This window comes from Erinaceus europaeus, chromosome 12 (genome assembly GCF_950295315.1).
Source record: "Erinaceus europaeus chromosome 12, mEriEur2.1, whole genome shotgun sequence".
NCBI classification, from domain to species: domain Eukaryota; kingdom Metazoa; phylum Chordata; class Mammalia; order Eulipotyphla; family Erinaceidae; genus Erinaceus; species Erinaceus europaeus.
The window spans coordinates 74,422,848-74,445,712 of NC_080173.1; the positions used below are offsets into that span (position 1 = coordinate 74,422,848).

Here is a 22,865-nt window from a genome sequence, read left to right on the forward strand (position 1 = left end):
GTATGATACAGAAAATCCTAACAATGGGATTTTCAAAGTTAATCCAATTGCCAAATAATGTGATTATAGCAACAACTATCCCTTCTTAAACCCTAAGACAGCAGGAACCTCCCGCTTCCTCTGTAGAGCCTATATTTCCCCCAGTCCTGGAACCTCTAGGGTGGAACTCACTTTCCTGCATGCTTCTCTCAATTCATACCAACTGATACTGCATCTGCGGATCCCAAGCTAATCAATGCAATGAGAATAACCTCAGCATACTTCACTTAGGAATATGTCCAGAGACGTCAGACGTGGAATGTCAACCCTTCAGCCTCATTACTTGGGTAAAACCTTTCCTTTCTCATAGGATTCCCTAATTCCATTCCAGGTGGTTCATTTCCTGTATGGTAGTTTTCCATCCTTTCACTTTGAGTCTGTGTTTGTCTTGTTGAGTTAGGTGGGTTGGCTGGTTCACTTCCTAACAAAGCCCCAAAACCTAGAGATAGACCAGGTCCCATGAGACAGGGTATATGTTCACATGTATCCATAAATTAGGGCAAAACAGATACCTGAAAGCAAAAGTGCACAACAGTCTACAGTGAGTCAGTATACTCAGCAAGCAAGTAGAAAGACCTAAAAAGACACCATAAAGCTCCTAATGAAATAGTGTCTACTTAGACATAGATACCCTCCTCACCTACCTCCTATTACACTTCCCTCAGTCACTCCAAAGCTAACCTTATCAAAGCAAGGACTTCAAAAGCTGAATACGGGCAAGAGACTGGCATACTTTAATGATGACTCTTTAGTCACTATCAGGCCACCCCATCATCTGGGGCCCTAGTCAGGGAGTCCTGAGATTCCCACACAGACATGATGGGCCTAGACCTCGAACAGATCCCTCTCTCCATTGTCACTGGTCATCTCCATCAGGAACAACACAATAGACCTCTTTGTGGGCCACCACAGGACCTTGCCCTCAATGTAGATTAACAATGGCAGAGAATGTTCCATCCTCCTAAGGGAGGCTGGATAACATACTCTATCTACCACCTGAGGAAGATGGGTCCTGAAATTGGGGCAGCTTGGAACATTCCTACTTGTTGCTGAGGACTTATTATGATGCAGTCTCCGCCCCCAGGTTTTTCTATGCCTCGCTAAATCCTAGAGTGCCCCCTTTCAACCAATCCTGGCCCTACACGTCACCCCTGGTTGTCTGTTGTTAAAATTTCGGATGTTCTTGCCGGCCTGGCTTGCTTGGCGGGTAACAGAGACGCGGAGACAACGGCTGGGCAGGGAAGCTGTATTTCTTTATTCAGGAACAACGATTCACAAACTAAGACAAACTAATCACCAAACAGAACTCGGCTGTCTCTTTGCGGCGGCGCAAGCACTCTCTCTTACTCTGGAACTCAGGAACTTTCCAACTGGGGAACCCCCTGAAACTCTTCCACTGTGGAACTCTCTCTTACTCTGTAACTCTGTAACTCTCGAACTCAGGAACTCAGGAACTCTCTGTCTCAGGAACCCTCTCTCGGGGTCCCTTTTTGGGGCGGGGCCAAGCAGGCCCACCAAATTAATAGGACTCACCCAATTCTCTTGGCGGGGGAGGGCTAGAACAATCCAATGTAAAGCATACGACAATTCCCCCTTTTCTTTTTAACTAAATGACTATAGTATCAAGGGTGTGGGGTGAACAGAAACATATATAACAAAAACCAGCATGTTGCCAAGGGAAGGCCTGAGGGGGCCATATCTGAAAAAAAAAACATTTCTTGCCTCTGGGGGGCTACTTGCCTCGATGGGCTATTGTATGGGGGTGGGGAACGGCCTAGGGTCCCAAAGGCAGCTGGCTGCAACTTACTTACTATGAAACAAAACTTGTTATTAGCATATCTACTGCACGATCCAACGTTTCTAATAGAGAAGGAATTTGATACTTTTACATAGCAACAACGTCTTTTAACCTTTTGTTACACCCATTCAAGATGGAGACACACCCTAGGTGTGGGCCGGAGAGGAAACCTCAGGCCTGAGAATAATTAGCATAGCCATTGTGCGATCTACCATTTCTAATAGAGAAGGTAGTGTTTTACATATCAACAAGTCTATTTAACCTTTTGTTTAGACCAACTTAGTTAAAATATATTGATTGTTAACTAATTTTTACCTCAGACTTTAAATGTAAGTTAATTTTTATCTTTATGAGAATTATATTGAAAACCTTTTTTAACTTTGACTAGTAAGAATTTAGCCTTAAAGCTACTGTTTACCAAACTTTAAACATACACATAAACATGGTCATTAATACACAAGGAGAGAAACCTTTGTTACGAAGACATGTCATTTTAAACACGAATTTAAATCTGTACTGTCTTAGTTGTTGGGGGGGGGGGGTTCACCATCCAGAGGTGGCTTCCCGCGCAGCTTCACTTTTAGGAATTGCAGGTTGCGATCTCTGCATACTCCAGCCTGTCTGCCTTCAGACCGGACCGGCAGCTGGAGATCTTGTGTGCCCAGTTTTGGCAGGGAGCCCGGGGGTCCGGGAGGCCCGGGATGGTTCCAGAATTCATAGAAAGAGGGCAGGCAGGCCATCTTTGTAGAAGGCGTGAGCCTAGGTGCCCAGGGGTGGCGGCCATGATAGAACTCCGCGGCCCTGCCCCATGGCCCTGCCATGTCTGCTGCCCTGCTCGCAGTGGCCGAGCAGCGTGGAGGGACCACGCATCCAGTGTCCTGCGCCACGCAGTGGAGAGCCAGCTCCTGTGGGCTGGCCTCGGGCTCTTGCGTGTTGGCCCTGGGCTCCAGGGGCTCTTGTGTGCTGGCCTCGGTTTCTTGCGTGTTGGCATAGGGCTCTAGCATGTTGGCATTGGGCTCCTGGGGCTTTTGTGTGCTGGCGTAGGCCTCCAGCGGGCTGTGGGGCTGCGAGGCTGCGGGCGCGGTGCGCGGGGTTGTCTGGGCGCAGCCGGCTGGCTGGCTGTTTAACCAGGTGGAAACAGCAGCTCAGCGCCTCACCTCACTCCCACTGGCTCTTCCCGCTGGCTGTTCTGAGTTCGCCCGAGCGAGTGGAAACCACAGAGTGGTCTAGAGATAAATGTTCTAGAAACAGCAAAACAGTCTCGTGAAGAAAGAGCAGAGGCCTTTGGAGATCTCTTCACAAGCAGAAGAGAAGGCCATAATGCATAGGTAGCCAAATTGTCTTCACTTATCTGAGAGATGCGCAGGTCAGCCCCACGTTGGGCGCCATTTGTTGTTAAAATTTCGGATGCTCTTGCCGGCCTGGCTTGCTTCACGGCGGGTAACAGAGACGCGGAGACAACGGCTGGGCAGGGAAGCTGTATTTCTTTATTCAGGAACAACGATTCACAAACTAAGACAAACTAATCACCAAACAGAACTCGGCTGTCTCTTTGCGGCGGCACAAGCACTCTCTCTTACTCTGGAACTCAGGAACTTTCCAACTCTGGAACTCTGGAACTCTCGTACTGGGGAACCCCCTGAAACTCTTCCACTGTGGAACTCTCTCTTACTCTGTAACTCTGTAACTCTCGAACTCAGGAACTCAGGAACTCTCTGTCTCAGGAACCCTCTCTCGGGGTCCCTTTTTGGGGCGGGGCCAAGCAGGCCCGCCAAATTAATAGGACTCACCCAATTCTCTTGGCGGGGGAGGGCTAGAACAATCCAATGTAAAACATACGACACCTACTCATGGCCACAGAATGTGAGCTTAGATCTACAGGAATGCAGAGGTCACATAGGCTCCTAAGCTGAATATGGGCCCCAGATCACATCAAACCAATGGTGTTTACAGTCCACAATATTTATACACCTTTCCCATATGTGGGAGCTACTCTCTTTCCTGATCCAGCTTTCTGGTCCTTTTTCCAGCCATGACATCATCTCCCCAGACAATAACTTGGATCCACCTGCATATCAGATGTCAGGCACAAAAAAAAAAAACCCTAGTATAGTCATGGGCCCTCTGGAATATAACTAAAATAGGTCAACTAGCTATTTTCAAAATGGAGACCTCAAATCTTCATCTGCACTATTCCAGCCTTTAGGTTCATGATTAGTCAACAATTTGTTTGGCTTTATATGTTAACTCTCTTTTCAGCCACCAGGTTCTAGATGCTACTATGATGCCAACTGGACTTCCCTGGGCAGACGATCCCACCAATGGAGCCCCGATTCCCACCTGGAGCCCCTATTCCCCAGAGCCCTGGCCCACTAGGGAAAGAGAGAGACAGGCTGGGAGTATGGATCGACCTGCTTCTTCTTCTAGCATTTGCCGATCGACCTGCTAATACCCATGTTCAGCAGGGAAGCAATTACAGAAGCCAGACCTTCCACCTTCTGCATCCCATAATGACCCTGGGTCCATACTCCCAGAGGGTTAAAGAATAAGAAAGATATCAGTGGAGGGGACAGGATATGGAGTTCTGGAGGTGGAAATTGTGTGGAGTTGTACCTCTCTTATCCTATGGTTTTTGTCAGTGTTTCATTTTTATCAATGAAAAGTAAAAAAAGGGGGGGGCAGATGGTGGCACACCTGATTCAGCACACACAATAGTGTGCAAGGCCCCAGGTTGGAGCCCCAATTCCCTACAGGGGAAAGCTTCACAAGTGGTGAAGCAGGGCTGCTGGTCTCTTTCTGTCTCTCTCCTTCACTGTCCCATTTACCTCTTGATTTCTGACTGTCTCTAGTCAATAAATGAATAGATAATAAATTAAAATAAATAATAAATAAAATAAATAAATTTAGAAATAGTTTGGATTCCTGAAAACATTAAAAATGCACCAATCATTTGACCCAGGAATTCCTTTCCTAGATAATCTAGTCAAAGAACACCAAACACCGATCTCGGGTGGAGGGTAGATAGCATAATGGTTGTGCAAACAGACTCTCATGCCTTAGGCTCCAAAGTCCCAGGTTCAGTTCCCCGCACCACCATAAGCCACAGCTGAACAGTGCTCTGGTTAAAAAATAAAAATAAAAAATATAAGAAAAAAAAACACCTATCTGAAAAGATGTATGTATACCTATATTCATGGCAGTGCCATCTGTAATAGTCAGCATTTGGAGACAGGCCAAGTATCTAACAACAGATGAATTGTTAAGTTGTGGCATGTTTACACAATAGAATACTACACAGCTGTAAGAAATTATGACAGTGGTCCAGGAGGTGGCACAGTGGATAAAGTGCTAGACTCTCAAGCATGGGGCCCTGAGTTCAGTCCCTGGCAGCACATGTGCCAGAGTAATAACTGATTTTTTTTCTCTCTCTCCCACTACCCCTCTCATTAATAAATAAATAAAAATATTTTTTAAAAGCAGGCACTCAAAAAAAAAAAGAAAGAAAGAAAGAAATCATGACATATTCTCCTTTGCTGTAACATAGATAGAACTAGAGGAAATCCTGTCGAGCAGATTAACCAGAAGAAGAAGAAATACCAAGGGATCTTATGCACAGCTGGGCTCTAAGAAACAAAGTAAAGGAAAATACAGGTGAGCCCTCAGTGGATTTATGATCTATTGAGGGAGATTGGGGACTTAGAAGGGGGAGGAAGGGTCACTAAGGGGAGGTTGAGGACCCATGTTCCGATGGTAGAACAAGACGATGGTTTGGTTGGTCATGAAATGTTCTGTTATCTATCCTGGGGAAATGTGGAAATGCACTCTTATTGCAACAACAATCCTGAAAAACCAACATTTCCTTAGTAAAGTGACACTGGAGTTGGAGAAAAAGAAAAGGAAAAGAAAAGCTGATCTACTATGTGGCCCTTGTCACCTCTCTAAAGACCTCTCCATAATCCCTCATCAAGCTTAAGGATAAAGGCTTGAATAAGTTCATTTACCTCTTGAAGCTGCATTGATGTAAAATGGAGATAAAAGTACCTGCAAGTTTTAAAAAATATTTATTTATTTATACCCTTTTGTTGCCCTTGTTTTATTTTTGTAGTTACTACTGTTGTTGTTGTTATTATTGTTGTTGGATAGGACAGAGAGAAATGGAGAGAGGAGGGGAAGACAGAGAGGGGGAGCGAAAGACAGACACCTGCAGACCTGCATCACCACCTGTGAAGCGATTCCCCTGCAGGTGGGGAGCTGCGGCTCAAACTGGGATCCTTATGCTGGTCCTTGCGCTTTGCACCACGTGCACTTAACTGCACGTTAAGAGTTGCCCGCTACTGCCCAACTCTCTAGTACCTACAATTTAATGCTGTCCTAAGGACTATTTGGTAATAGGGCTCAAGCACCTAGCAGAGTGGGTGACAGCACGTAGTAGGCACTTAAGGATAGCTGGCTCCCATGCTATCCCATTCGGGTCCAATCGCCTCTCTCCACTGCATCATGAGAGCTATGTACTGTGCCCCACCCCTATTTCTGATTGGGGAGCCTAAGGACAAGCTAGTTACCCCTCTGGTTTTCTGGAGGACCTGAAATGTGGGCTCTTCCTGCTTCCCAGTCTTTGAAGTCTGACCTTTGTCTTAATAGTTTCAGTGTATCTTGTATCTCTCACCATGAGCACCCCCAGCCTCTAAGATAACCCCCTTGCTTGCCTTTTTGTAGAACCCAGTAGTTGCTACTGATGTCACTTAGCCAGACTGCCTTTTAGAAGGATGTGCAGAAATTAAAAATAAGAATGCAGGGCAGGGGTAGATAGCATAATGGTTATGCAAAGAGAATGTCATGCCTGAGGCTCCTAAATCCCATGTTCAATCCCCCACACCACCATAAGCCAGAGCTGAGCAGTGCTCTGGTAAAAAATAAATAAATGTGGGAGTCAGGCGGTGGCACAGCGGGTTAAGCGCAGTTGGCGGGGAGCCGGGACCCTTACTCAGGTCCTTACGTTTTGTATTATGTGTGTTTAACCAAGAGTGCCACCGCTTGACCCCCTTTCTCTCTCCTTCTCTATCTACCCCTCCCCTCGCAATTTCTCTCTGCCCTATCCAATAAAATAGAGAAGAGGAACCAAAAATAAATAAGTAAATAAATAAAAGGGAAAAAATGGCCACCAGGAGTGGTGAATTCACCATGTAGTACTGAACCCCAGCAATAACCCTGGTGACAATAAAAAAAAAAAAAAAAGAAGTGAACAATTTGTTTGGCTTTATATGTTAACTCTCTTTTCAGCCACCAGGTTCCAGATACTAAGATGATGCCAACCAGACTTCCCTGGACACACAATCCCACCAATGTGTCCTGGAGCCCTGATTTCCCGGGGCCACACCCCACTAGAGAAAGAGAGAGGCAGGCTGGGAGTATGGATCGACCAGTCAACACCCATATTCAGCGGGGAAGCAATTACAGAAGCCAGTCCTTCCACCTTCTACATCCCACAATGACCCTGGGTCCATGCTCCCAGAGGGATAAAGAACAGGAAAGCTGGGGGCTGGGTGGTGGCGCACCTGGTTGAGTGCACGCATTACAATGAGCAAGGACCCAGGTTCGAGCCCCCGGTCCTCACCTGCAGGGGGAAAACTTCACAAGTGGTGAAGCAGTGCTGCAGGTGTCTCTCTGTCTCTCACCCTCTCTATCCCTCCCTTCCCTCTCGATTTCTGACAGTCTCTATCCAATAAATAAAGATAATAAAAAACATTTTAAAAAAGAATAGGAAAGCTATCAGGAGCAGGGGTAGATAGCATAATGGTTATGCAAAGAGACTGTCATGCCTGAGGCTCCAAAGTCTCAGGTTCAATCCCCTACCACCAGAAACCAGAGTTGAGCAGTGCTCTGGTAAAGAAACAAAGAGAGAAAGAAAGAGAGAAAGAAAGAAAGAAAGAAACCTGGTCACATGAGCCAATGGAGGCTTGGGTCACATGGTAGTAGGAAAGCTATCAGGAAGGGGACAGAAAATGGAGGTCTGATGGTGGGAATTATGTGGACTTGTACCCCTGTTATCCTATGGTTTTGTCAGTTTTGTGAGTCTGGCTAAAGGTTTGTCGATTTTGTTTACTCTTTCGAAGAACCAACATTTACTTTCATTGATCTTTTGTATGGTTTTCCTGTTCTCAATGTTATTTATTTCTGCCCTAACTTTAGTAATTTCTGTCCTTCTGGTTGCTTTAGGGTTCCTTTGTTGTTCTTCTTCTAGGTCTTTAAGATGTGCAATCAGGCTGTTTATTTGTGCCTTTTCTTGTTTCCTAATGTGTGCTTGTATAGATATGAACTTCCCTCTTAGGACTGCTTTAGCTGTGTCCCAAATATTTTGATAGCTTGTGTCTTCATTTTCATTGAACTCTCGAAACATTTTGATTTCTTCCTTGATTTCCTCTTTGACCCAGAAGTTGTTAAGAAGTGTACTGTTGAGCTTCCACATTTTGGGACTGTTACTAATCTTTTGTTGATTGTTAAGTGTTAGTCTAATTCCACTGTGGTCTGAGAAGATGCTTGGGATGATTTCAGTGCTCTTGAATAGGCTGATGCTGTCTTTGTGGCCTAACATATGGTCTATCCTTGAGAATGATCCATGTGGATTTGAGTAAAATGTGTATTCCAGTTTCTTGGGATGAATGACTCTGAAAATGTCCAATAGTTCTAGTTTATCTATCTCTTCATTTAGCTCCATTATGTCTTTACTGATTTTCTTCCTGGATGATCTGTCAAGTTGAGATAGTGGGATGTTGAAGTCCCCTACTATGATTGTGTTACTGTTAATATATTGCTGTAGCTCTTTCAGTAGAAGTTTGATGTATTTAGATGGCTTCTCATTGGGTGCATAGATATTAATAATTGTTAAGTCCTCTTGATTGACTGATCCTCTGAGCATTAAGTAGTGTCCATTCCTATCTTTTTTAATCTTATCTATTTTAAAGTCTATCATGTCAGATATGAGAATAGCTGTTCCTGCCCTTTTTTGTGGGCCATTGGCTTGAATGATAGTTTTCCATCCTTTCACTTGAAGTCTGTGTTTGTCTTGTTGCGTTAGGTGAGTTTCCTGTAGACAACATATTGTTGGGTTGTGTTTTCTGATCCATCTTCCTACTCTGTGTCTTTTAATAGGTGAATTCAGGCCATTCACATTTATTGATATCAAAGATTGAAGATATTTTAACGCCATTCTTGTAGAGTTTTAGAGTGTTTTGATATATGTCCTATTTGTGGTGGTCTGGTTGTTTATAGGAAACCTTTCAGAACTTATTTCAAGGCAGGCTTGGTGATGGTTGCTTCCTTCAACTGTTGCTTGTCTGAGAAGGTTTTGATGCTTCCATCTAGTCTGAATGACAGTCTAGCAGGATATAGTATTCTTGGCTGAAAGCCTTTCTCATTGAGCACTCGATAGATATCTTGCCATTCTCTTCTGGCCTGTAGTGTTTGTATGGAGAAGTCTGCTGCTAATCTTATGGGTTTTCCTTTGTAGGTGACTCTTTGTTTTTCTCTTGCAGCCTTGAGGATCCTTTCTTTATCCTTATTCCTTTCCAATCTAAGTATGACATGTCTTGGTGTCTTTAGGTCTGGGTTAATTCTGTTTGGGACCCTCTGGGCTTCTTGAATCTTTATGTCTTTGGTGTTGTCTAGACTAGAGAAATTTTCAGCTATTATGGCCTGGAGAACGCTTTCTTCCTCCCCTTCTCTTTCTTCCTCTGGTAAGCCAATAATGCGTATATTGTTTCTTTTGAAGTCATCCCATAGGACTCTGTTGTTGTTTTCAGCATCTCTTAATCTCTTTTTGAGATCTCTTACTTCTTCTTTAGTTGTCTCTAATTCATCCTCAATCTTGCTAATTCTGTCTTCAGCCTCATTGATTCTATTCTCTCTGCCCTCTACTGCTTTCTGGAGTTCATCTATTTTGTTGCCCTGCTCTGATACTGTTTTAGCTTGTTCAGCTAGTTGCCTTCTTAGCTCAGCAATTTCAGCTTTCAGCTCTCTAATAACCATGAGATTATTAGAATTTTCTTCCATATTCTCATTTGTTGTTCCTGCAGTTCTGATTACAATTTTTTCAAATTCTTTACTCACTCCTGTTATTATTTCCTTAGCTAATGTTTGGATGTTGAACTCGTTGTTTTGTGCTTCGCCCTCTGGAGGACTTTTAGCTGGACTCTTGTCCTGGTTTGAGTCTCCATTATTTTTTCTTGTTGTTTTAACCATTTTATATAAGTTAACAGTTTTTTCAATCCCTGAGTTGGAGTTCAGTGGTGTAAAAGCCTTTTTTTTTTCCCCTGTAGGCTATGGTAGCCTGAGGGCTTTTAAACTATCAATAGGCTTCTTGGCTTAATCAATGACTCCTGACCAAGAGATAAAGCAGGGTGTGGCAGAGATAATCCAGTGGTTATGCAAAGAGACTTTCACAGCCCTTCAGCTATGCCACCGAGGTATAGGTCTTCTCCTGAGTTTCCCGGTTAGATCTCTGTGCCCTGGTGTCCCTCCCTGTTGCTGCTCCAGATTCTGAGGGTAGTAGCAATGGAGACTCAGAGTTGTACTTGGTGAATCTCTGGGGAGTCCTTTCCTCCCTTCAGCTGTCCCCTTGTTGGTGGAGCAGAGTGGAGGTGGTGTCTCCACTGATAAACTGTCGAACTGTTAGCAGTCACTTAATCTCTCCTTAGGCCCCTCTCTCCTCTCTGTCACCAGCCACACGTGTTTGTACTCACGGGTGATTTACTGGGTTTCTGTAGTCATTCTAGTCCTGTCTTGTTTCGGTCCGGGTGGTCTCCTTTGGTATTCCTAGTTGATCCAGGAGAGGAGAGGAGAGAAAGCGATCTGCTGCTCGTAGCTCCGCCTCCGGAAGTCCCTATGGTTTTGTCAGTGTTTCCTTTTTATAAATAAAAAATATATAAATAAATAAAAATTAAAAAAGAATTGGGGGTTCAGGTCCTGGAACATGATGGCAGAGGAGGACCTAGAGGGGGTTGAATTGTTATGTGGAAAACTGAGAAATGTTACATATGGACAAACTACTGTATTTTACTCTTGACTGTAAACCACTAATCCCCCCAATAAAGAAAATTTTAAAGGGGGGGGGGCAGGCGGTGGTGTACCTGGTTAAGCACACACATTACAATGTGCAAGGATCCGGGTTCAACTCCCTGGTTTCCGCCCCCCCCAGCAGGGGGAAAGCTTCAGGAGTGGTGAAGCAGGTCTGCAGGTGTCTCCCTGTCTCTCTTCCACACTATTTCCCTTCCCCTTACAATTTCTCTCTGTCTCTATTCAAAATCAATAAGTAAATATTTAAAACAAATTTTTCAAAATGTCCCTCCCTTTAAAAAAAAAAAAAGAAAAAGAAAATTGTGATCCAGGAGGTGGAGCAGTGATAGAGCTTTGGACTCTCAAACATGAGGTCCCAAGTTCAATTCCCAGCAGCACGTGTACCAGAATGATGTTTGGTTCTTTCTCTCTCCTCCTGTCTTTCTCATAAATAAATAAAATCTTTTAAAAAAAAGAAAATAAAATAAAAAACACTTGAAAAAAAATCCTACTACATTCCACTGGGCAGATAGCACACATTTGGATTTTTCATGGAGCTAATGAAGCTTAACCATCTAAAACCCTCATGTGCTTGGGAGGGGCCCTGCCAATGTCTGTCCTCATAGTCATCTCTTTTGTGAAATTTGAAGACATAGGACACCCTGAGGTCCTTTACATAAAGGCCCCCACAGTCAGGGTCTGCAGGAATGGGCACTACTCTCCTCACCTACAGAGGAGAAAGCTGAAGCTCCAAAGGATGGAGCAGTTAGCCTGCCCACGGACGTGAAGCTCCAGGGTTTGGAGGTGCTGACTGCGTGACTCCTAGGCCAGTCCACTCTGTTGTAGGGCCTGCAAATTAGGGGAAAGGGGCCCTGGACATATGACAGTACTCACATGTGTCTCCCCACATGCATTTTTACAGCTGGGAGTCCTGAGCTGAGGGGAGGTGGGAGAAGGGGAAGAGAGGCTCTGATGAGAAGGGTCCTGAGTCCAGAGCCCAGCTACTTGGCATCAGAATCCTGCTTAGGGATGGGGTAGACAGCATAATAGTCATGCAAAGAAACTCTCATGCCTGAGGATCCTATATCCCAGGTTCAATTCTCCGCCCTACCATAAGCCAAAGCTGAGCAGTGCTCTGGTTTAAAAAAAAAAAAAAATCCTGCTTCATCTGGCCAGCCCCTCCACCTCCAGCATTACCACCACCTCCTTGTGACCCGAATCTGCTGTTGGCCTTTCCAACTCCTGAAAGCACCAAGTGCAAACTGCAATGAACCAGCCCAGCTCACCCCAAATAAACCTTCTGGGCCCCTCTGTGAGGGCTGCAAGGCCCAGTGTGTATCCAATACCAAGCTGGGGTAAACAAGAGCTGGCAGGCTGTACCCTCAAGGGCAGTCCTCCCCAGACTGTTCTACAAAGGACGGGTTTCTGCGCCACGGCATTCAGTTACCCTCATTAGAATGGGCCCCGAGAGCTGGCCGGGCACTGACCGGGCACTGACCGCTCAGGCAGATTCTATCACAGTGGAGATGAAAGGGGAGAGAGAGAGTGGTAATGGAGCTGCTCTTGCCCAGGCTCCTGAGAAGGCATGGGGCAGGCAGTGGGTAGAGAAGAGCAGTGTCTGCCAGGTCCCAGACAACCTCACTGGGACCCTCAGTCCTCAGATACTCAGAAGGGCTCCCTCCACAGTCTCCTCTGAGGAGTCTCAACTAGGAAACAGGGACAACAGTCTCTTGACCAAACTCTGAGTTTCCACCAGAACCATTGAGAGAAAAGAAATTTTCTCGGGAGTCGGGCGGTAGTGCAGAGGGTTAAGCACACGTGGTGCAAAGTGTAAGGATCCTGGTTGGAGCCCCTGGCTCCCCACCTGCAGGGGAGTCACTTCACAGGCGGTGAAGCATGTCTGCAGGTGTCTGTCTTTCTCTCCCTCTCTCTGTCTTCCCCTCCTCCCTCCATTTCTCTCTGTCCTATCTAACAATGACATCATCAACAACAACAATAACTACAACAACAATAAAAAACAAAGGAAACAAAAAGGGAAAAATAAGTATAAAAAAGAAGAAGTTTTCTCTGTGAGAAAGATTGGGGGTGGAGTGGGAGGAGGGTACTTACAGAAGAAATAGCTTTTTGAATACTAGAAAGTTCCAGACACATTAATGGGTAAGGATTCTGGATCTTAACTTTTCCCCAGTGGCTTCAATGACACAAGAATCAGGAGAAAACATCAAACTTTCATGCCTGAGGTTCCTGGTTTGATACCCAGGACTGCATGTACTGGAGTAGTGCTTTGGCTGATCTCTTCTTGTTCTTGTTCTTGTTCTTCTTCTTCTTCTTTTTTTTTTTTTTTTTAATTTCTTGGCTTCTTTTGTCTTTTTTTCCTGTTATTTTATTATTTTTTATTGATCCTGGTATTTCTTTCTTTTTTTTTTAAATATTTATTTATTTATTCCCTTTTGTTGCCCTTGTTGTTTTATTGTTGTAGTTGTTGTTGATCTCATTGTTGTTGGATAGGACAGAGAGAAATGGAGAGAGGAGGGGAAGACAAAGAAGGGGAGAGAAAGATAGACACCTGCAGTCCTGTTTCACCACTTGTGAAGCGATTCCCCTGCAGGTGGGGAGCCAGGGGCTCGAACCGGGATCCTCACACTGGTCCTTGTGCTTAGCGCCACCTGCGCTTAACCCACTGTGCTACCGCCCAACTCCCTGATCCTGGTATTTCTATGTCCAGAGATATGACACATGGATAGGAATTAAACAAACCCTCAGTTTCATTTGGAAATTGCCCAAGAAAAGACATTGATAAGCCTCGGTTGATTCATAATTATCTGAACATTCTGTCAAAAACCTGGTTGGCTAATCTCTTAATTTCTGCTTATTTATTTTTACTGGAGCACCATAAGCCCTTCAGCATATGGTTGTGCAGGGGGGATTGAACCTGGAACTCAGAGCCTAAGGCATGAAAATCTGTTTTGCATAGCCACTATGCGCTCTCTGTAGCCCTAAATAAAGAATTTTTTAAAAAATTCAATTAAAAAATGTTTATGGACCAACTGGTGGCTCACTTGGTAAACTGTGCATATTGCCAGACACACCCTTGGTCCCCACCTGCAGGGGTTGGTGGGGGTATTAATGAGCAATAGTGTTGCAGGTGTCTCTCCTTCTTTCGGTCTCTCTCCAGCTCTATCTCAGTCTCTCTCTCTCTCTCTCACCCTTTGTCAAAAAGGAAAAAGTGACCACCATAGACAGTAGAGCCATGTAAGAACTGAGCCCCAGCAATAACCCTGATGACAATAAATAAAATGTTAAAAAACAAAACAAACAAATAAGGAGAAGCTATGTTTGAAACCATTCCCTTTGTCCAAAATGCAGGAATGTTATGTTCTGGTTAAAAGAAGAGAAATGGGAAGGAAAGAAAAGAGATAAAAAGAAAAATGAACTGACTGGTCAGAATAAATGACAATGGGAAGAGCAGAAGTAGTAGCTTAACGGTAGATAAGAGCATTTGCAAAGAACCCACCCTCCCCAGGGGGAATAGGAACAGCCTCCAGTGGGGATTCTTTAAGCCAGTTGAGTTTGCTAAGGATACAGGCCCTAGGGTCACCCTGAGTTGGTGAATGGGGCCCAGGAATCTGAATTTATCATGGAAATATCGCTGGACTGTTTTCTCAACTGCTTCCCCATGACAACTGTTGAAAGAGACCAGAAAAAAAAAAAAAAAAAAAAAAACAGGTTCCAACCCAGCTGGGGAACACTTAACGTTCTAGGACCTCAGATAGTGATGACCACACCTTTTCCCTGGACTTGCCCACTGAGATCCTGGGATTCTGAGCCTGTTGGGTCCTGGCTGAAAATGTCCTAACTGCTTGCGCACCTCGGTTTTCAGAGTTGATGTTTCCCTTTGAATCTGAGCTCCCAGAAGGAGGAATAAAAATAAAGTAACCATGACAATCACAGCTGCTCTGTCATGAGTAGAGCCATGCAGTGGGGACAGTACCAACGGCAGTGGCCGCTTGGCCAACTCAGACTGCTGGATTAGCCTGGGAAAGCTGGGGAGCACCCCCCCCTTCCTGGACATACACCTGGAGGAGCCTGTGCATCTGGCAGAGGAAAGAGCTGCCCCTGGCTTAGAAATTTAGGGACTTCCTACCACCCAAGACCAGCTGAGAATGCCAGCCTCAGGCATCTAGAACTTGGGGCTGAGAGTCCCTCAACCCCAATTAACTCTGCCCCAACTCCCAGTGTGCCAGGCACTTACAGCTCCACCAGCTGCTTGACCCCACTCAGCCTGCACAGCCACCTGCAGCCAGGGAGCATCTTGTGCCCACTTTGCAGATAAGGGAACTGAGAACCAGAGTGGTGGAAGGGACTGTGGGAGCCAACATAGCTAACAGTGGGGGGGCTGGGGTTCAGCCTCCAGCCTGCCTGGAGCCCCGGGCCTCTGTGTGAGTGGGGCTGTCTCCAGCTGGTGTTCATTACAGGTCTGGGTGAAGCATGTGCTGCTGATAATGTGCTAATGCCTCGGGCTTTGAAGGATCCAATTTACTAGCTTCAGTGACAGTTTGTTGCAACTCTGAGGGGGGCAGCCAGCACAGCCAGAGCTCAGCAGAGGTGGCCTAGTGATTAAGAATCTGGTGCAGGGGGACCAGGCAGTGGCACACCTGGTTCAATGCACATTACCATGCGTAAGGATCTTAGTTCAAGTCCCCGGTCCCCACTACCTGCAGGGTGGAAGTTTCACGAGTGGTGAAGCAGGTCTACAGGTGTCTCACTTTCTCTCTCCTCTTCCTCTCTCCATTTCTCTCTAGAGTGTGTGTGTGTGTGTGTGTGTGTGTGTGTGTGTGTGTGTGTGTGTATGAACCTAGTGAAGGAATAACTTCAAGGACACCCACTGGGCACTGGTGTTAGAAAGCAGAGTTAGGGGGCCAGGCTTTGCAACCAGGAGTTCGAGACAGTGCCATATTCTCTCTGTACCTCACAGGGCACCTCCTAGGTCTTTGATAGTATCTCCAAACAGATACTCTGGTCTTGGTTAAAGCCTACCCACCTGAGAGCCAGAAGCCTTCCCTTAGCCCCTTCCTTTTGCCAAGTCTTGTTTATAAAGACAAGCCATTTATTTATTTTATTTTTTAAAAAATTTATTTTCCCTTTTGTTGCCCTTGTTGTTTTTTTATGAAGACCAGTAATTTAAAGCCACAAAACAGAGAGCAGTGATTCCTAAACCTCTCTGCACATTCAAATCACTGAGAAATTTTAAAAACTCTTTCAGGCTGGGGAGATAAAACAGTGGTTTACACAACAGAGTTCCATGCCTGAGGCTCTGAGCTCCATGTTCAGTCCCCTGTACCACCATAAACCAGATATGAGCAGTGCTCTAGGAAAAACAAACAAAAAAGTACCCAGTCCCTGTCCAGACCAAACTTCAGGCCAATTAAATCAGAGCTGGGGGTGTGGCCCTGCCATCTCTGTTTCAAAGCTCCTCCCCAAGGACAACAAAGGGCAAGACACAGTATCCTGCAGAAGTACATCCAATACTTAGCAAGGATGTGTGCAAGGGTCAGGGGCTGGCAGGTAGTTCACCTGCTACAGTGCACGCTGCCATGCACAAGGATCTGGGCTTGAGCCCCAGGTGACCACAGGGGAGCTCCTGTAGGGGTGCCATCACACGTGGTGGAGGAGTTCTTCAATGACTCTCCTCTGTCTCTCTCACATTCTTTACCTAAAGGAAGGAAGCATAACAAGCCACTGGGGGCAATGGAGTCATGCAGGCAACCCCCTTCCCCCCCAAAAAAAAAGATTGTGTAAGAGTCACCTGCAGAGTGACATATTACAGTGATGTTCTGCCTCATGCAAAAACTCTCATACGTAATAAACAAAAAGAATAAAATGAAAAAGTCACCTAGCAGTTTCTTTTTAAAATCTTTTTTGGGGGGATGGAGGGTAGGTAGCATAATGGTTATGTAAAGAGACTCTCATGCTTGAGGCTCCAAAGTCCCAGGTTCAATCCCCCACACCACCATAAGGCAGAGCTGAGCAGTGCTCTGGCGTTAAAAAATATTTTTGTAAATAAACCTTTTCCTTTTTTTGTATATTTATTTATTTATTTTGTATAGAGACAGAAGAAACTGAGAGGGAAGGGGAAGCTAGACACCTGCAACACTGTTTGACCACTCATGAAGTTTCTCCCCCTGCAGATGGGGACTGAGCCTGGGGGCTTGACTCTGGGTCCTTAAGTAATGTGATATGTGTGCTCAACCAGATATGCCACCACCCAGCCCCTCCTAGGAGTTTGTTAAAATCAGATTCTTCTTTTTTAATTTTTTTAAATTATCTTTATTTATTGGCTAGAGACAGCCAGAAATCAAGAGGGAGGGAGGGATAGAAAGGAAGAGAGACAGAGACACACCTACAGCACTGCTTCACCACACACGAAGCTTTCCTCCTGCTGGTGGGTACCGAGGACTCGAACCTGGGTCCTTGCTCATTGTAACATGTGCGCTCCACCAGGTGCACCACCACCCAGCCTAAAATGTAGACTCTGAGCCTGCAGGTCTGAGTTCAGCCTCAGGGCCTAGAGTTCTAACAAGCCCCCACCCCAACCCCGTGATCTCCCCAGGTGACCTTCTGGCTCGGAAGGAAGGACCTGGCCCAGTGTTGAAGGCAGCTCTCACTGCAGGCCCCTGAAGAGAACAGAGGCTTCCCATGGCCAATGCTGTCTCCAAACACCACACTCTGCCTCCTAATCCCCGAGGACATTAACATGTGGCATGATTACATCACCCAACTGGTGCTCACTATCCTGGCAGCAGTTCTTTTGCTTTTAATGATAGACACCATCCCATATAGCAATTGGAGCTTGAACCCAAGGTCTCACACGTGTTCTACTGTCTATCTGCCTCTCTGGCCCATGTCTGCTTATTTGTGCACTACAGGAATGGGCTGAGGGTCTCAGAAATGGGGGCTAGAGGTATGATGTGGGTGGGCAGACACAGGCTTATATATGGGCTGGGTCCTTCCTACGTCACTAGGGCACTGGCTTCTCTGTGGCAAATGACTGAAGATCTTTGTGTCAGATAGGCAGGGAGGGACGCTGTGAGGTTGTTCCAAGAGCTGTGGAGGGCAGTGGGTAGGGGTCAGTGGGGATCCTTGAGAGTGTGTGGGTAAGGGTCTCCTGTGGGGAGACGACTTGGGACCTGTGGGTGGGAGACTGGGAAATGGCAAGTACTTGGCTCAGCACATGCCCCAGCCGGGCTTACAGCAGGGCTGGTCTTTATTAATGTGTGATAACACCTGTGAAGTGATTTTAGAAAGACCCAGTTTTGTTTAGGTGAAAAGAAAAACAGAGAGAAAGTCACCTGCTCCTGCCAATTGTGGAAGGCAGGAGAAAACAAAGAGGTCTACGAAATGAAAGGTTCTTAGCCAGAACATAGAAGCAAAGCAGCTAGAACGCGAGTCACTGGCCTCGCAGTCAGTCTCCAACATGCCCTAAGGAACACCAAGGACTTCCGCTCAAATCTCACAAGGAACATGAGGATTGTGCCCATTTCACAGCCTAGGGAACTGGTGTGTGGGGAGGTGGCGGGAACTGACTCAGCTCTAGGAAGGGATCAAGCTGTGCTGCAGGCCCAGGTCTTTCTGCCTCTCAGTCCACACCCGAGGAGCTAAGCTTTCTCCTCCACGGCAGATCACTCACAACCAGCCTGGAGCTTTACATTTTTTTAGTAAAGCAATGAGACCAGTGCTCCTAGACACCAAGCCTAGGTCTCCCATGCACTTACTTCTCTATCAGATTCAAAGAATACCTTTTCAGGGCAGGGGCAGATAGCATAATCATTATGCAAAGAGTTTCTCATTCCTGAGCCTCCAAATTCCCAGGTTCAATTCCCCATATCATAAACCAGAGCTGAGCAGTGCTCCAGTAAAAGAAAAAAATAAAAATAAAAAAGATGGGAGTCGGTCGGTAGTGCAGCAGGTTAAGTGCACATGTCACGAAGCACAAGGACCAACATAAGGATCCCGGTTCGAGCTCCCGGCTCCCCACCTGCAGGGGAGTCCCTTCACAAATGGTGAAGCAGGTCTGCAGGTGTCTGTCTTTCTCTCCCCCTCTCTGTCTTCCCTTCCTCTCTCCATTTCTCTCTGTCCTATCCAACAACAACGACATCAGTAACAACAACAATAACTACAACAATAAAAAAGAAACAAGGGTAACAAAAGGGAGTAAGTAAATAAAAAAAATTTTAAATATATAAATAAATAAAGATCTGCAGCCAATTAAGCCAACTGTGCTGCCTTCCCCATGGCGCCTGGTGTGCAGTGGCTGCTCACAGCAGTCTCCTGGGTAGTGTATGCGGCCTGATGCTTGTACAGGCTGTCCTAAGGGACCTTGGAGACAGCCCTTCCTGCTCTGTATCCATTTCATGCCTGACCCCCTGCTGTCACTAATCTTCGGCTCCAGACAGGGGTTCGGGGTGCCTTTGGGAAGCCCCATGGCACTGTGACCTGGGTCCACATCGGTCAAGTCATTTTGTTCATCCGCACCAAGCTGCAGAACAAGGAGCATGTGATCAAGGCCCTGCGCAGAGCCATGTTCAGGTCCAATGGATGCTAGAAGATCCGCAACTCCAAGAAGTGGGGCTTCACCAAGTTTAATACAGATGAATTTGAAGACATGGAGGCTGAAAAAGTGCCTTATCCCAGGCAGCACTGGAGTCAGTACATCCCCAGCCATGGTTCTCTGGACAACTGGCAGCCCTGCACTCCTGAGATCTTCAGATATCCCTTAACCAATTACAATAAATCAAGATCCTGCTTTAAAAAAAGATAGCTAGATGGTGGTCCGGGAGGTGGCACAGTGGATAAAGCACTGGACTCTTAAGCATGAGGTCCCGAGTTCAATCCCTGGCAGCACATTACCAGAGTGACTTCTGGTTCTCTCTCTCTCTCTCCTCTTATCTTTCTCATAAATAAATTCTTTAAAAAAAAAAAAGATAGGGGAGTCGGGCGCTAGCACAGCGGGTTAAGCACACATGGCGCAAAGAGCAAGGACCAGCTTAAGGATCCCGGTTCGAGTCCCCAGCTCTCCATCTGCAGGGGAGTCTCTTCACAGGCAGTGAAGCAGGTCTGCAAGTGTCTTATCTTTCTCTCCCCCTCTCTGTCTTCCCCTCCCTTCTCCATTTCTCTCTGTCCTATCCAACAACGATGACATCAACAACAACAATAATAAAAACAAAACAAACAACAACAAAATAAAGGGCAACAAAAGGGAAAAAAATAGCCTCCAGGAGCAGTGGATTCTTCTGAGCCACAGCAATAACCCTGGAGGGTTTAAAAAAAAAAAAAGAATACCTTTTCAATGCTCACCCCCACCCCCCAAAGCAAGTGTGAGCGCACAGGCCTGCCCCTGCTCTGGGCTATGCTGGGAGAGAAAGCACTGGTGCCCATGGAGCTTCCTCTCCTCTTAAAGGTCACCTGAAAGCGCAGGTGGGTGATTGAAAAAGAGCACTGTGACAACCACCAATTTCCAGTCCACTCTGTGTCCTTGTGTCCTGTACCCAGCAACCTACTTGCTCTGGGAATTGCAAGAGGGCACAGATCGACAGAGTGCCCCCCCCCCAGATAATCCCCCTTCAGAGAGGGGGGGAGAGCCTGGGGGAGGCTTCTGCGGGGCTGTTGAACTGTCCCCAAAGTGGACCCTGCAGAGATGGAGGAGCAGAGAAAGCAAGGGGCAGTCGGGCAGAGGCCTAGAAGCAGCTAGGATAGTTGGGTCTCTGGGGGGTGTCCAAGGTGTGCCAATCAAGTGAAAGAAGAGAAGCTGCAGAAAAGTTCTGGTCGCTTTTGGAGTATGGATTGACCAAACACGTCAGCAGGAAGCAGTTACAGAAGCATGAAACTCAGTCCTTCAACATCCCAAAGGAATTCTGGTCCATACTCCTAAATGGGGAAATGTTGAAGCTAGGGAATAAGCAGGGAGAGCCTGGGGAACACAGGCAATACTGTGACAATCTAGAGCACTTGCTTCCTAGACATAGAGGCTTCCCATGTTATTTAGAAAGAAGTATTACATAAAAAGTAACAGATGTGGGTGCGGCTTAGAAAAGAAACAGGCAAGCTTAGAAGTTTATAAACTACTAGAGTTGATGTACTGTACCTGTATTGCCAGGTACAGGTCCTGGAAAAGGATGACCGAGGACCTAGTGAGGGTTGTACTGTCATGTGGAAAACTGAGAAATGTTATGCAGGTACAAACTACTGTATTTACTGTCAACTGTAAAATATTAATCCCCCAATAAAGAAATTTTAAAAAAAGTTTAGGGCAGGGGAGACAGCATAATGGTTATGTAAACAGACTCTCATGCCTGAGGTTCCTAAGTCCCAGGTTCAATCCCCCACACCACTGTAAGCCAGAACTGAGCAGTGCTCTGGTGTTTCTCTCTTTCTCTGTGTCTCTCTCTCAAAAAAATTAATAATAATAATAGTAATAATAATAGTAAAGAATCCTCAAAAAAAGTTTATAAACTGGTGCTACGGGTATGGTTTTTCTCTGCTCATGAGAGCCTTTCAACATTTTAGTGAAGTTTATAACTGAGTGCCTATAGAAACAGTTAAGTTACAGCTGGTACAGAGAGAATGTAAACTGAGGTAATCTAATACATCAGGAAAGATTTCCTGGGTACAAGAAGAGGAGGGGATGAAATGAAAAATCTATAGGCTCCTGGTGGGCGCCCACTTCTACATTCCAGCGTCCCAGTGGCGGGCTTTGATGGTGGCCAACCTGCTCTCACCTTTATTGTCAGCACCTTGATGGACACTGTTTCTAACCAATCAGTTTGTGCTGTGCCCAGTTTGAAATTGATAAAAGCTGTGTGCTGTGGGACTAGTATGTGCAGGTCTGGTAAGAATCAGCCTGTAACCCCTTAACATAAATAAAGTATCTCCCTGCCCTCCAAAAAAAGAAAAGAAAGAAAGAAAAGTTCTGGTCACAGTGACATGTTACTTGACAAACATTCTCCGTGACCTCATCTGGCAGAGCACTCACCATACTACATGTGAGTCCCCGGGTCAAGCCTGGGAGCGACATGTGAGCACCCAGGGTGGCATCGGGGGAGCTTTATGGGTAGCAAAGCAATGTTGCAATCTCTTTCTTCTCTCTGAGTCTCCTGCTCCTATTTTCAACTCTCTCCCTTTCTCCCTCCTCTTTTGTCTGTCTTTCTCCCTCTGTTTCTGTTTTTGTTTCCCCAGAGATTGCTCAGCCATATTGCACCTGAGTGGGGCCCTGAGTTCATTTGCTACACTAGGGAAAAACAATTTTTCCCAGGACTAATATGTGTCACACACCGGGGCAGAGTATGAGAGGCAGCTCTCTCTCTCTCTCTCTCTCTGCCTGAAGCTTAGAATATCGATAAGGCAAATATTTGTCCGATAGATATTTTAACTTCTTTTTTTTTTTTCCTCCTTCTTTCTATTGTTGTTGTCCTCACAAGGGCTTCACTGCTTCCGGCTGACATTTTCAGACAGAAAGAGAAAGGCAGACAACGAGGGAGAGAGGAGCTGAAATTTCCCCAAGGGCAGTCAGTTGGGGCTGGGCTCAAACCAGGGTCAAGAGTTTGCAGGTGCACCATCCAGGTTAGTCGTCTTTATTTCTTATTTATTTTTTAAAAGATTTTTATTTTTATTTATGAGAAAGATAGGAGGAGAGAGAGAAAGAACCAGACATCACTCTGGCACATGTGCTGCCAGGGATCGAACTCGGGACCTCATGCTTGAGAGTCCAAAGTTTTATCACTGTGCCACCTCCCGGACCATGAGACATCTTTATTTTACAAGTGAATATGCTGGCACCAGAGAGGTGAAGTCATTTTCTCAAGAAGCCATCAAGCCCAGAGTCAGGACTCCACACCCAGGCGCTCTGCACAGCTAAAGGGACTTGTCAACCCCGCTGGCAGCTGGCTGAGAGGAGAAGGGACTTGTGAGGAGGCTAGGCCTG

General features: G+C 45.9%; 1 protein-coding gene and 1 non-coding gene across 2 annotated transcripts in view; one reads left to right on the plus strand and one right to left on the minus strand.

Annotated features, from left to right (window-relative positions):
* RAB11FIP4 (RAB11 family interacting protein 4) overlaps positions 1 to 22,865 on the minus strand; it is a 171,365-nt gene that overhangs the window by 69,797 nt on the left and 78,703 nt on the right. The gene's annotated exons all lie outside the window — the stretch shown is intronic.
* Positions 19,144 to 19,277, plus strand: LOC132542288 (small nucleolar RNA SNORA70). The gene has a single exon (XR_009553384.1). It is a non-coding gene; the product is annotated as a small nucleolar RNA SNORA70 (small nucleolar RNA).